Genomic DNA, 12,092 nt, shown 5'->3' with positions numbered 1-12,092 from the left:
TGTTTGCAATAGAATTCTTATTATTTTATCCACGTATTCCATTTCTACAAAATTAGAAAATAACCCAGATTTGTTGGCTACGATTTATTTACAATAGTAACGCTGCGTAATTTAAGAACAAATGAGAAAAGTAAATCATAAATGCGGAGCGAAGCCATTAGTATGTCTTCTAATTCTTTACAAGAAATCAATTTTTCAGAATTCAAAACATTTGTCTGCATTTTTCAGTCTTTATTAACGCTTTTAATTTAACTAATTCCAAGACCTATTTTGCAGGTGGTTTTTTCTTCTTTTTTTGGAGACACAAGAAGTATTATATCGTTAGATTCTTTTTTTTTTTTTTTCTAAAATGATGTGTGTACGAACAATTTTGTTTTAATAGTTATAATAAAATTAATAACTTTTTTCATGCGGAGATTTTTATGTAGTTTTCTCAACGTATATGTATATTTCTAGAGTTTTTTGCGTTTTACGATTACTAAAAAATGAGAAATGATGATTTCTCATTTTTTAGAATGAATTTTATGAATATTTCTTAGACAAATACGTATCTTAATACAGGTGCACTGTGCGAGGTTTGAATAAGGATTTCCTCTAAGTTTAGAGAAGATGTTTAATGAAAAGGTTACTGGATAAAATCATTTTATTTATCTATTTATTAATTTATTTATAAGTAAAAACAGTAAATAATTTGATATTGTTGCGTCCCATGAACGGGTGACTTTTCAAAATGCATTTCCTTAAAAATATCAATGTTATTTTCTGTTATGTATGTACTACTAGCGCAACAATGACGTCAGCGTTCACAACATTTAAGGAGCACTTGCACAACGAACTTCAGAATTCTTACATGTCACCGTTGTAACGAGCTTCAAAATTTGAAAACAATCTTCTTTTTTTTTATTTAGTTTACCCACTTTCATATTGTCACCAATTAATTTATGGTCCTTCCACAGATGAATCTAGGTTTAGTTTAACGTCAAGCACTATTACATCTGAAAAGAGTCAAAATGAAAATTTACCTATTGAACTTAGGGAAATGTGTCCGTTTTAGAAATGCAGGTACAATATGACACTTCCAATATTTTGATTGTAACGGAATCATCTTTATGCAAGATTAGCAAAATTTACATTCGATGCTTCTGATTACTGTGATTCTAACGCAACCATTTTATAAATGATTAGCAAAATGAACATTCAAAAAACAATTGGATGTGCGTAAATTAATTTAACCACCTTCATATTGATACCAATTAACTGATGACCATAAGTTTAATTTATTGTCAAATACTTCGATGTCTGAAAAGAGTCAAAAACGAAAAGTCACTTATCAAACGATATGGTATGTGTCCGTTTTGGTAATGCATGTCATGTTTAATGGTTTGGTGCTTCCGGTACTTTGGATTGTAACGTAACCGTCTTATGCATGTGTGTGATTAGCAAAAGTTAAATTTAATTTCCTAAACACACCGAGCACAAAATACTGCTCCAAACAGTTGGGTATCTGCAAGTTAGAATGGATTCTGAGTCACTTGGTCAAAAGGTAACTGCCATACTAATCAATAACATCCATGCTTTGAACAGGATTTGAACTAGCGCTCTGTTGCCTATGCCACTAGGCGGCTTGTGATGTTATTTAGAAAAGTAATGGATGTGATGGAAAAGTACACTCCAACAAGATTTCAATGAACAATCTGTGATCAACCAGAGATAGCGAAAGAAGCTTTAGAGGTCATAAAGTTTTATCATCCTTATCATTATTAAGTTCATCAGATTCTCGTTAATCTGTTGTATCAACTTATACCGGTTTCATAATTTGTATCTAATATTTAGTATTAAAGGTGCTCTCTATTTGTAAAGAGTGGGTGCCAATTTTGTCGTTTATTTGCAAGAATATTTGAAACAAGGGGCCTGATTACTCTACACTGCTCTTACTCGGCCATCATTGTCTACAAATTGAATATTTATTTAATAGACACAATAAACAGTGAAGACTTAAGATTTTTTTTTCCTTTGAAAGGTTGCTTCTTGTTTAAATAAATGTATCTTTACTACTGACGTTTAAATGAAATAAAATCACTTTACATAGTAATGCATTTTCAGTCTGGTTGCAATTATACTATTAAATCTTGTAAGTAACTAAAGAAATTTCTTTATTCAGATTTCTTCATGAAATAATTATATATGTTTAGTTTGAACGACAGAGAAAAGAAGATTTATGCATTAAATTAGGCATTCAAGTCGGATGTTATTTAAACCCATGCATTTGCATTATATGCATACATGATAACAAGCCGCACATACAAACCGGACTGATCCAAGGACTGATCCAAATACATAGACTGAAGAATTAAAAACTAAATAACAAAATATCAAATTAAATGATAACCAAACGTTTTCCTTGCTTTAAGTGATAAGCGGTATTCAATTAAATTTGACAGCATTTTAATTAACTTCTTTTTAAACTAATGCGTTTTATCAGTATCGTGACTAGTTCCCAATACAAAGTAAATATGTCATACAAATAATTTTATTTCAAAAGAATAATTTTTGAACTAATTTATAATTGAGCTTTAGGGGTTTCTATTAATCTTCCATAAGCAAGTTTTAAAAATTACATTTAGTAAACACAAATATTATGCGTTTAATAACTTTTTTAAACTAACGATCAATAATGTGTTGAAACATTTTGTAGATCCTAAACTCTACTCAATATTATTTACAAATCAAGTTAGTTATAAAAAGTGTTTTCTTCAATTCTTACACATGAACTTGTAATCAATCATTTCAAGTTTTATTTCAACTTTTCATGCATTTAAATGTTCCGTGAATGAAGATGCTGAAAATCAAAATGTTGCAGTTCGTGTAAACAACTTACATGTTAAAAGAAAAGAGAAGTTTTTGGCCGAAAAAACTTTTTCCTGAACGTCAACATCCGCCTTATTTACCGGATTTAGAACGATGCGACTTCTGGTTTTACTCAAAAACAGCTTAAAAGACAAGATTTCTGACATTTAGAGGACCTCAACAGCGCAGCTGAAAGCTCTTAATGAAGATACTATTCAGAAATGATTCTGTTCATGAATTCAACGTTGGAAAAGTGTATTGCGATCGGAGAACAATATTTTAAAGGCAAGTTATCCAAAGTCCAAGTAAGCTTTTTTTGTTTAATATTCATTTTATTTTTTGATGTCACCTCGAGTTTCATATTTTCTCCTTTAAACAAATGAAAAACTTGTTGTAGCGAGCATAACACAAATTATTAAGATGCAAAATGGCTACCAAAAAAGGCTGCCAATATTTATAGTAAATAAAGACTTTAATGCGTTATTTTTTACCTCTTTTTAACCTAAACAATAGTAATGATGAATGCATTTCGTAGTGAACAAAAAATCAAAGCGCTCTAGCGAATACTAACCAACTTACCATTTTAAAAACGTATTCTAACGCAATACTCTCTGTAGTCAAACATCATGAAATCTGTATAAAAATAAGAAAGGCACTTACTTCTTCCCTATACCACAGAAATAAGCATTTTTAACTAATTCATGCAGCAATATGAGAAAAATCTACGTACAACTCGAAAGGAGCAATAATTGCATTTAAAGCACGTTTGTTTAATGTTTACTCATTCCAATAATTAATGTACTCGCAAGTTTCGGCCAAAACCTCAATAACCAAAAATTAATACGTTTCTAATTACTTATTCATCTCCCAGCAACTCACTAAGTCACGTGTTAATTTTTTCTCTGTTTACACAGTAGACTATCCCTAGAAAACATTAATAACTTTGTTGTTTAAATATTAATTTATCGGCATTCATCTCAGAGAAAGAAAACAAATGATAAATGCACTCTTTTCATTTACAAACACTACCGTGGCGAGTGATATCAATCATTTTAACGTTCTATTATGTTTCAGAGCATGGCCCCACTAGATGGCGCTGGCGCTAAGTGTGTTCAGAGCTTTGAGTTCATCTCTTAGCGGATGCGGTTACGATAAAAGTCAAAGAAAAAGTTGAAGTTGAAATATTGAAACAATAACATTTGAACTGTCCTACATTTGCCATTTATCAAATGATTTTAATTATTCATCAAAATTTTCGCATGATCAAACTATTTATGCGCATTCTGTCATTCACGATGTCTTTTATATTATTTCAGGGTGAACTTTAGAAATGGTGTGTGAAGCATCATTTATCACGGATTGTAGATTGCATCCTTGTGTTTAAGTTTATGTAGCGGAATACATTTTAAAATTTCGACAGTTCGGATGGGTCATTTATTTTGTTCATTTCTGGACCTGAATGGAAATTTCAAACTTTCACGATGTTTCCATTGAAGTCGTTCAAAATACTGCGGAAAAAAGACATTTATTGAGTACAAAAACCTTGTAAATTATTATTTAAATATCAATGATTGAAAGCCCAATTTTTATGTTTTGAACATAAGGGGTATGATGCAGATCGCCTACTCGTGATGCTCCCTGCGGAATCTAAACCAGCGAATCCCACCCTTTTTTGTTCTAAAACGATCTACACAAGTTTTTGTCATTTTTATGTGCTGCCTGGCAAAAAAAAATTCTTAAACAAGTTTTTCAGGAGGCCCATCTCTTCGGGTCATCGCGTCTTCTAATGGATCAAAGACCATGGGTGGGCGTTGGCAAAGAAGTAAGAAGATATTTTTAACGCAAATATTTATTTTGTCGTGAAACAAAAAAACATTCTTAAAAAACAATAAGTTACAAGATTTAATCGACCGAACAAGTTTTAACCGAAATGAATGTTCAGCTCAAATATTTCTTCACATACGACAAAAATGAAAATTCCATTTAAATAATTTAAATAATTATGAGTCAATTACTTTTTCTTGTCTTTCACTTTTTAGAAGGCTAGCACCGCAAACCGCTTGGTATGAGCTCTTTATTAAAACTGTTATAATGTGACTTACGATAGTCTAGCTTTAAGTTACAGATATTATCCAAAAACGTTTTCCTGTTTTTTTTTTTTTTTTTAAATAAATGAATTATTCAGTAAATTACACCCTATAGCCAGGGCTAAGGCAGAAATACATGAAATACACCGCCAGCTCAGTCAATTCCAGCCGAGGACTGCAGTTTCGTGCTTATTAGCACTCATCAGCCCGGCATAGGACTTTGTTTGGCACTTTTGGCTTCCTTAAGAGGTTTTCCACCTCCAGCTCAGTTAGTCCTATGCCTGGCTGATGAGTGCTAATAAGCACGAAACTGCAGTCCTCGGCTGGAATTGACTGAGCTGGCGGTGTATTTCATGTATTTCTGCCTTAGCCTTGGCTATAGGACGGTAATTTACTAAATATAACTGCCTTGCCTGCAATATTCGAGTTGAACCGAACCATTGTTTCGGTCAGTCGTCTGGTCAGTGCTAATTCTATGTTAGCTACCAGTTTGTTTGGCACTCTTGGCTTTCTTAAGAGGTTTTTCACCTCCAGCTCAGTTAGTCCTATGCCGGGCTGATGAGTGCTAATAAGCACGAAACTGCAGTCCTCGACTGGAATTGACTGAGCTGGCGGTGTATTTCATGTAATAAATGAACTGCTTATTCGCAACTCCAATAAACTATAGGGGGAGCTGCCGCCACTGTCTAATGGCAAATGAAAACGGTAAAACAAACTTATACCGTAACTTATAACTTGCTTTGACGTTTAGTGAATGGCAGTAATTTTTCATCGTTTTTGTAGGAAGCTTTCTTTTCTATTCTTCTAAAATTATATTACACCACAAACAGTCTGAAGGCTGTAATTTACCCCAAAGAAAACACGTGGAATGGAATGTTTTTTTCTTTAGTATTGTTAATCACCGCAAGGTAGCACATTCGAGCTCTGGAGTTGCGAATTACTTTAACTCTCCTTTCATTTTTGGATCGAGGCCTTTTGCGAGTGCCACTGTCCACTGACCCCGGCAAGTGCTGCAGTACTCTTTTGTTCCTGGGCCTTCACCAGCAGCGCTGCCCAACGACCTTCGCTCCCTCGGGTGGACTGCATACTCTTAGCTATGCACATGAGCACACACACACACGTCTACACACACACACGTTAACACACCGATACACACGTCTACACACCGACACATACACGTCTACACACATACACACGCGCCCTCCCAGCATTGTGTCAAGTCAAGAGCGTGGGAAGTAAAAGGCGATTCTGGGGACAGGAGCTATTTGCAGAAGCCCCAAGAAACCCAAAGAGTAGGGTCTATCGCAACTCGTGTTTGCGAAAAACATTTGAGTTCAAACTGTCACAATTCAAATTATTATTTTATTTTTTAAAACGATATCTTCTAATGCGGGAAAAGTCACTTATTTCGCTGTTATTTATTTTGCTTGATTCTGGAAAAGTAATTTAGAGACATTTTGCTTTACTAATTCAAGCAGAGCAATGTAGGGCAATGTGAAGTAGTTAAGATAGCTTACCTTTTTCAAAATGAAGAAAATCAAAATTTATTTTGAAAATTATAGCAAATAAAGAAAGAACATTGTATTTTTAACGAAACATACATTGAAACATTGTTTCTTATTTTTGACAATGAATTTTTACTTTAAAAAATAGTCGGAACTTTTCCTTTTCTTTTTTTTTTTTTTTCATTGGGCAAAGTAAAGAAAAAAAGAAATATTTTTTAATAAAATATCTTTTATTTAATAATTAATATGTTTTTGATAAAATGAATGAGTAAATAAAAGAATGAATGAATTAATGGGTAGGTATTGGAATATATATATATATATATATATATATATATATATATATATATATATATATATAAACGAATAAATGAATTTTATAAGAAAAAAAATCTTTATAAATAAAACAGAGAACATATGTGTGTGTATGTATGTTCCCTATGCAAATCAACTGTTTACTCGGGCACCAGAGAAGGAACATAGAGGGGTTTAAAAAGAACCAAACCCTTCGAAATTTAATTTTAGGACCCAAAAAGGGCAGTAATTGGTTACCCGAAATAATTATCCGATTTTCGTGATTCATAGCCCATTCGAAAGCTCGCAAAAAATACCCCTGAAATGTATTTATTTTCTTCGAAATGAACAAAAAAAAAAAAAAAAAAAACATGGCTTTAAAATCACCGGGAAATTTTTTTTAAAGCTGCTTACGGCCTAATGGAACAGCATTTTCGAATCGGAAAATTATCGTTTGAGCGATCTCATTTTAAATTAGCGCTAATAAAACCATTCAGAAGGTTGCCACTTTTTCCTTTTTTTTAACTCACTTTTTTTTTTAAATACTTTTTTTTTTTTGAGATAAAAATTTCCCCTTTTGATTATTATTTGAGGGTTGCGTTTCCGCAAAACAGGAATTTTTTATTTGCCGTTTTCTTTCTTTAAAAATATTACAGAACTTTTTTTTTTAGTTGAAGCCTGAGTGTTGAACATGCGTCACTTGACATAACTTTTATTTTCGAGGTAGACCGTGCAATGCCGGGCCGTGCAGCTAGTGTGTGAATAAAATATTCCTTAAATAAAAAAAGTGAATGAATGAACAATTGAGTGAATTATTAAATGAAGGAATGAATGAATTAATAAATGTCTAATTAAAACAAAGTTTAGTTTTGAATTTGAAAGATAATTTTTTTCATGAATAAAAAGTATTTCTTTACAGCTTAAGTGATTTAATAAACAACTGAATAAGTTGTTAAAAAAAAATTTTTTTGACTTTTTTTAGCATTTTTTTTTAGAAGTGCTCTGCATAAACTTTGCTTATGCACCTTTTTAGGCGTGAAGGTCTAATTATAGTAGCGAAGATATGAATGGTGAATTTTGACTGACCTTTTAAAAAAGGGGTCAAATTTCTCGCTGTGACACTGTTCATGCATTAAAATCTATCTAAATCCTAAAATAAGCTTTAAAATATTTTTTAGAGAAATATATCTTTTTACTTTGTTGACGAATTTTTCATTTAATTTTTTCTCCCTAATTGTTGTTTATTGTGATATTTGATAAAGTCATACATTATGATTTAATTCAACATTATACGCGATATTTCAGAGCTTACTTCTGTACTATATGTGAATAACAAAAACATTTGCTATTCTGAAAATGGCAGCTATTTTCCTGTATGTGTTTGATGAAACATAAACGAATCAGAGTGCTGGTCAGTAATTATTACTTCCTTTTACAAAAAAGGAAGTATTGTATTCGCGAAAAAAATTTCATTCAAAAATCGACCTTATTTTCTATTTTTTTCACCCCCGAATGAAAGCTGGATTTTTTTTTTTTCCGACTTGACCACACGTGGATATATGCCTAGAAACGTACAGATACCCGAAATATCCATTTTGACGATCCCTGAGTTAATTACAGCGAGTTTTCTTGTGACGCCTGTATGTACGTACGTATGTGCGTATTTATCTCGCATAACTCAAAAACGGTATGTACTAGAAAGTTTTAATTTAGTACGTGGACTCCTAGTGGGGTCTAGTTGTGCACCTTCCCTTTTGGTTGCATTCGGGTGTTTCTCAGGGGGTCTTTTCCCCTTTTTGGAGGGAAATCATTGTTAATTTTGATGTAAACTCAAGTGGTGTAATAATTTGGCGGACACTTGGGGATATAACGCCAGTCTTTTGGTCGCCAAGTTTTGTCGCCATCTTGGAGACAAATGTGGCGATTTTTTTTTTTTTTTTTTAAATATGGTATCGATTTGTCCACTGTGGTGATATTTAGAGAGTAAACTATTGAATCACATTAAAATTGCCAATAATGGGAAAATGACATTAAATTGGAGTAAAAGGAAGTCATGTGATGCACACATCAGCTCGTTTTTAAATTATCTTTGAACTAGATAATGATGCAAATCCCAAAAAAGTTCTCACCGCACTATTGTGAAAATATTTTTAGCTCTCAGTTTAAAGATTAACTGAGAGTATTTATAAAGCATATCGGCTTCAATTCGATTACGATCCGTCCAGACGGTTTAAGCTCCCAAAGGAAACGAATTATTCCACGGACTACTTAGCTTTGCAAGAATTACAGGCGTGCCAAACATCATACTCAACTCACGCATTGTACAACACGTGCTTATTTTTGAGACATTCGTATTTTCAAATGAATTCGACATGTTCTCATTTTTGAAACATTCTCAGCAATGATAACGTCTGTGCTTATTTCTGAGTAGAGCGATATTTCAAAAATGAGAACATGGTGAATCGTTTTTGAGAAGATTGCTTATTTCAAAAGTTAACTCTTGCTTTTCAATTCTTAGCCGAATTGTCTCGGAGTCATTTTGAGTAAGTGATGTTCTCAGAAATAAGCGATTATGTCTTAATTTTAAGAAATCTGTTTTAACAGTGTAGAGTGTAAATAGGTTTGTACGATTCAAAAAAAAAACAAAGCCGTCAAGTTTTACAATTTTTTTTTCCATACCTTTTTAAGCTTTCAAGGTTAGCTTTTTTTAAATTTTGTCAAAATTACCCTTTGAACGTTATTTTTTTATGGTATAGAACAAACACTCAATCAATCTTTCAGAAATCTTTTATTGTAGTGAATGAAACATACATGAAGCTTCACCTTTAGTTTCCTTGTACGCGATTCATAGGTTCCCATTTGTTTCCCTCAGTCGTTTATTGAGTGCTTTGCTGACTCCAACACAAGTATTGTTCTCTTGTTTCCACCCTACATCAAGATGGAAACATTGACGCAAATTAATGTTCCGTCTCTTAAATTACGTGATGCTGCTGTTAAATTATTCATGATCCTTCGAACATATTGGTTAATGATTCGCAATCTCCCTCGAGTCCAAGCTGTATCTTCCGAGAAGGTACCGATGAATTTGATTAAGACAAATCCAATAAATATTTGGATCAGAAGTAAATGCTTGATTTGTATAATACTAGCTGTACCCGCACGGCGATGCCCGTGCTAAGAATTTAAAGGAAGTCCGTTGAATAAAAAAAATCCACTTCCCTCCCCCCCTGTCTTTATGCCAAGTTTGACGCCTACGGCGTCTGTTTAAATAAATTTGGCAGCAGTATTAATTAATCAATATCTATCTTTTTCGTATTTTCTATACCTATTTCCAGTTGCGTTTTGTGTCATTCACACCAAAATTGCCGCTTGTTCCTAATAATTTGCAAAAAAAAAAAACCGCCTCACTATCCTTATTAAATGAAGTACGCAAATTTATAACATAAAATAGATACAGCGGAACGTCTGGCGGAATTGACCACACTGCAGAAACCCATCCAATTAGCGAGCCAAACGAACTCTGGACGATAAGCAATTGCGATTAAAAATCACGGTGCTTTCTAGGACAAAAAGGAAATCCAGCACCCCTTATGAAAAATTTAACTATAGAAAAGGTATCGTCTGAGAAAAGGAAAAAAACTCTAAAGTTAAAAAAAAAATACCTCCCCTCCCTCCCCTCATCTGATGTTAAATAATCAGTAATCTTATTTTTTAATTAAAACGCGTGAACATCACCCTTTGTAAACCTAAATGCAATCCTTTGAAATCTAAAATAGTTTGCAAAATAATCAAATAAACCACAACTACATTGTTTATAGCCAAATTAGCCAAGACACTTTCAAATTAAAAAGAAAATCAATTAACATTCGCACAATGAATTTAACAAAAATGACAACAGGGCAATAACCAAATCAAGAATTCACAGGCTCTACTATTCGAACGCAACCGTATACCGAAAATGACGTCACTGCAGAAACGAAAATCAAGTTTAGCCTTGAAAATTGGCTCAATTAGGATCGCAATTAGAGTCGCTTATATCTCCTGTTCTAATTAAGTGAGAGATATGAAACAAACATCATCTTGTTCGAAAAGAAAAGCTATTTCCAACGACATATAATGTTAGGGGGTGGGGGGGATTTTTTACCCCATAATTAGGCAAAAAGCGTGAAATTTCTGCTTAATTAGCTTATTATGAAAAAAACTATTTAGAAAATTAGAATTCGGGCTTCGAGGTGCAGACCCCCGGGTTACGTTCAGATTTTTTGCCAAGTTTCAGGGCTGTAGGGACTATGGGGTCTTCTAGCCATCGGATACAAAAAAACAAAGAAAGAAGGAAAGAAAGAAAGAAACACCGTCACTTTTATATATATAGATCGAGAAACCAATGTAAAGTTTATTGAAAGTTTTTTTTTTTTTTTTTTTTTCTAAAAAACCTTGTTTTTATTTTTTTTTTAAACTTCGCAACAAATGGACCAAAATAGGTTTTTAAGCACATTTTTTTTTTTTAATATGGTTCTTAGCAATGGATTCAGATTCAGTGACTGAATGTTATTAACTTATTTATTCCGTGGAAAAAAAAAACAGATTTCCAGTCTTTTAAGTGTGCATGTATATAGCGCTAAAAATAATATGCTCATAAAATACTTCTTTAAACAAATGTTATCCTTCTGTTGTTTAATTATTACAAGGAAACTTCTGCAATTTTCATAAAGAACTGAACAATATATCGCTGTGAGCAGGTAAACGGCAAAATCTGAACAAATGAGTTTTCGAGATATTTGCGGAAACGCGTTTTCAGTTTAATACTGACAATGGGGTCGTTTCCAAAATGTTAATAGTATTTTTTCTGAAGGAGCATGCTTAAAAACATAGAGTCTGACCATTTTTTAAATAATTTGTTTAAGTTTAATATTTTTAAAAAATTACTTAAATCGGTGAGCTTTCATTGTTTACATTTCTTGGTGATGACATCAGAAATGATGAAATGTCATTCTGTGTTGCCATTCACAGTGCAAAATATTTAATTCGTATCTTTACTCACGTGTATTGGCAACGATATGGTTGATAGCAAGCGTAGAGCGCAATTTTAATTCGCTACTTGATTATCATGACTTGGAAACGTAGTAGAAAGATGTGGCAAAGTGCATCATTTGTGACGTCATAAAGACCACGCCTTGTTTGAAAAATCGGACATTTTAAAAAATTAATTTTAAAAAAACTGTTGGGAAAATGAAAGTATTTTCTGAGCCCATGTTATTTTTTTCGCGCCTTTTTTCATCGGAAGCCAAATAAACAAATATGTACTAGTACAATAAAGCTAACGTTCAAAAAGGCATATAAAAAAAGTATCACTGAACGG

Source organism: Uloborus diversus, chromosome 5, assembly GCF_026930045.1.
Source record: "Uloborus diversus isolate 005 chromosome 5, Udiv.v.3.1, whole genome shotgun sequence".
Lineage (NCBI taxonomy): Eukaryota > Metazoa > Arthropoda > Arachnida > Araneae > Uloboridae > Uloborus > Uloborus diversus.
This window is presented reverse-complemented; position numbering follows the sequence as displayed.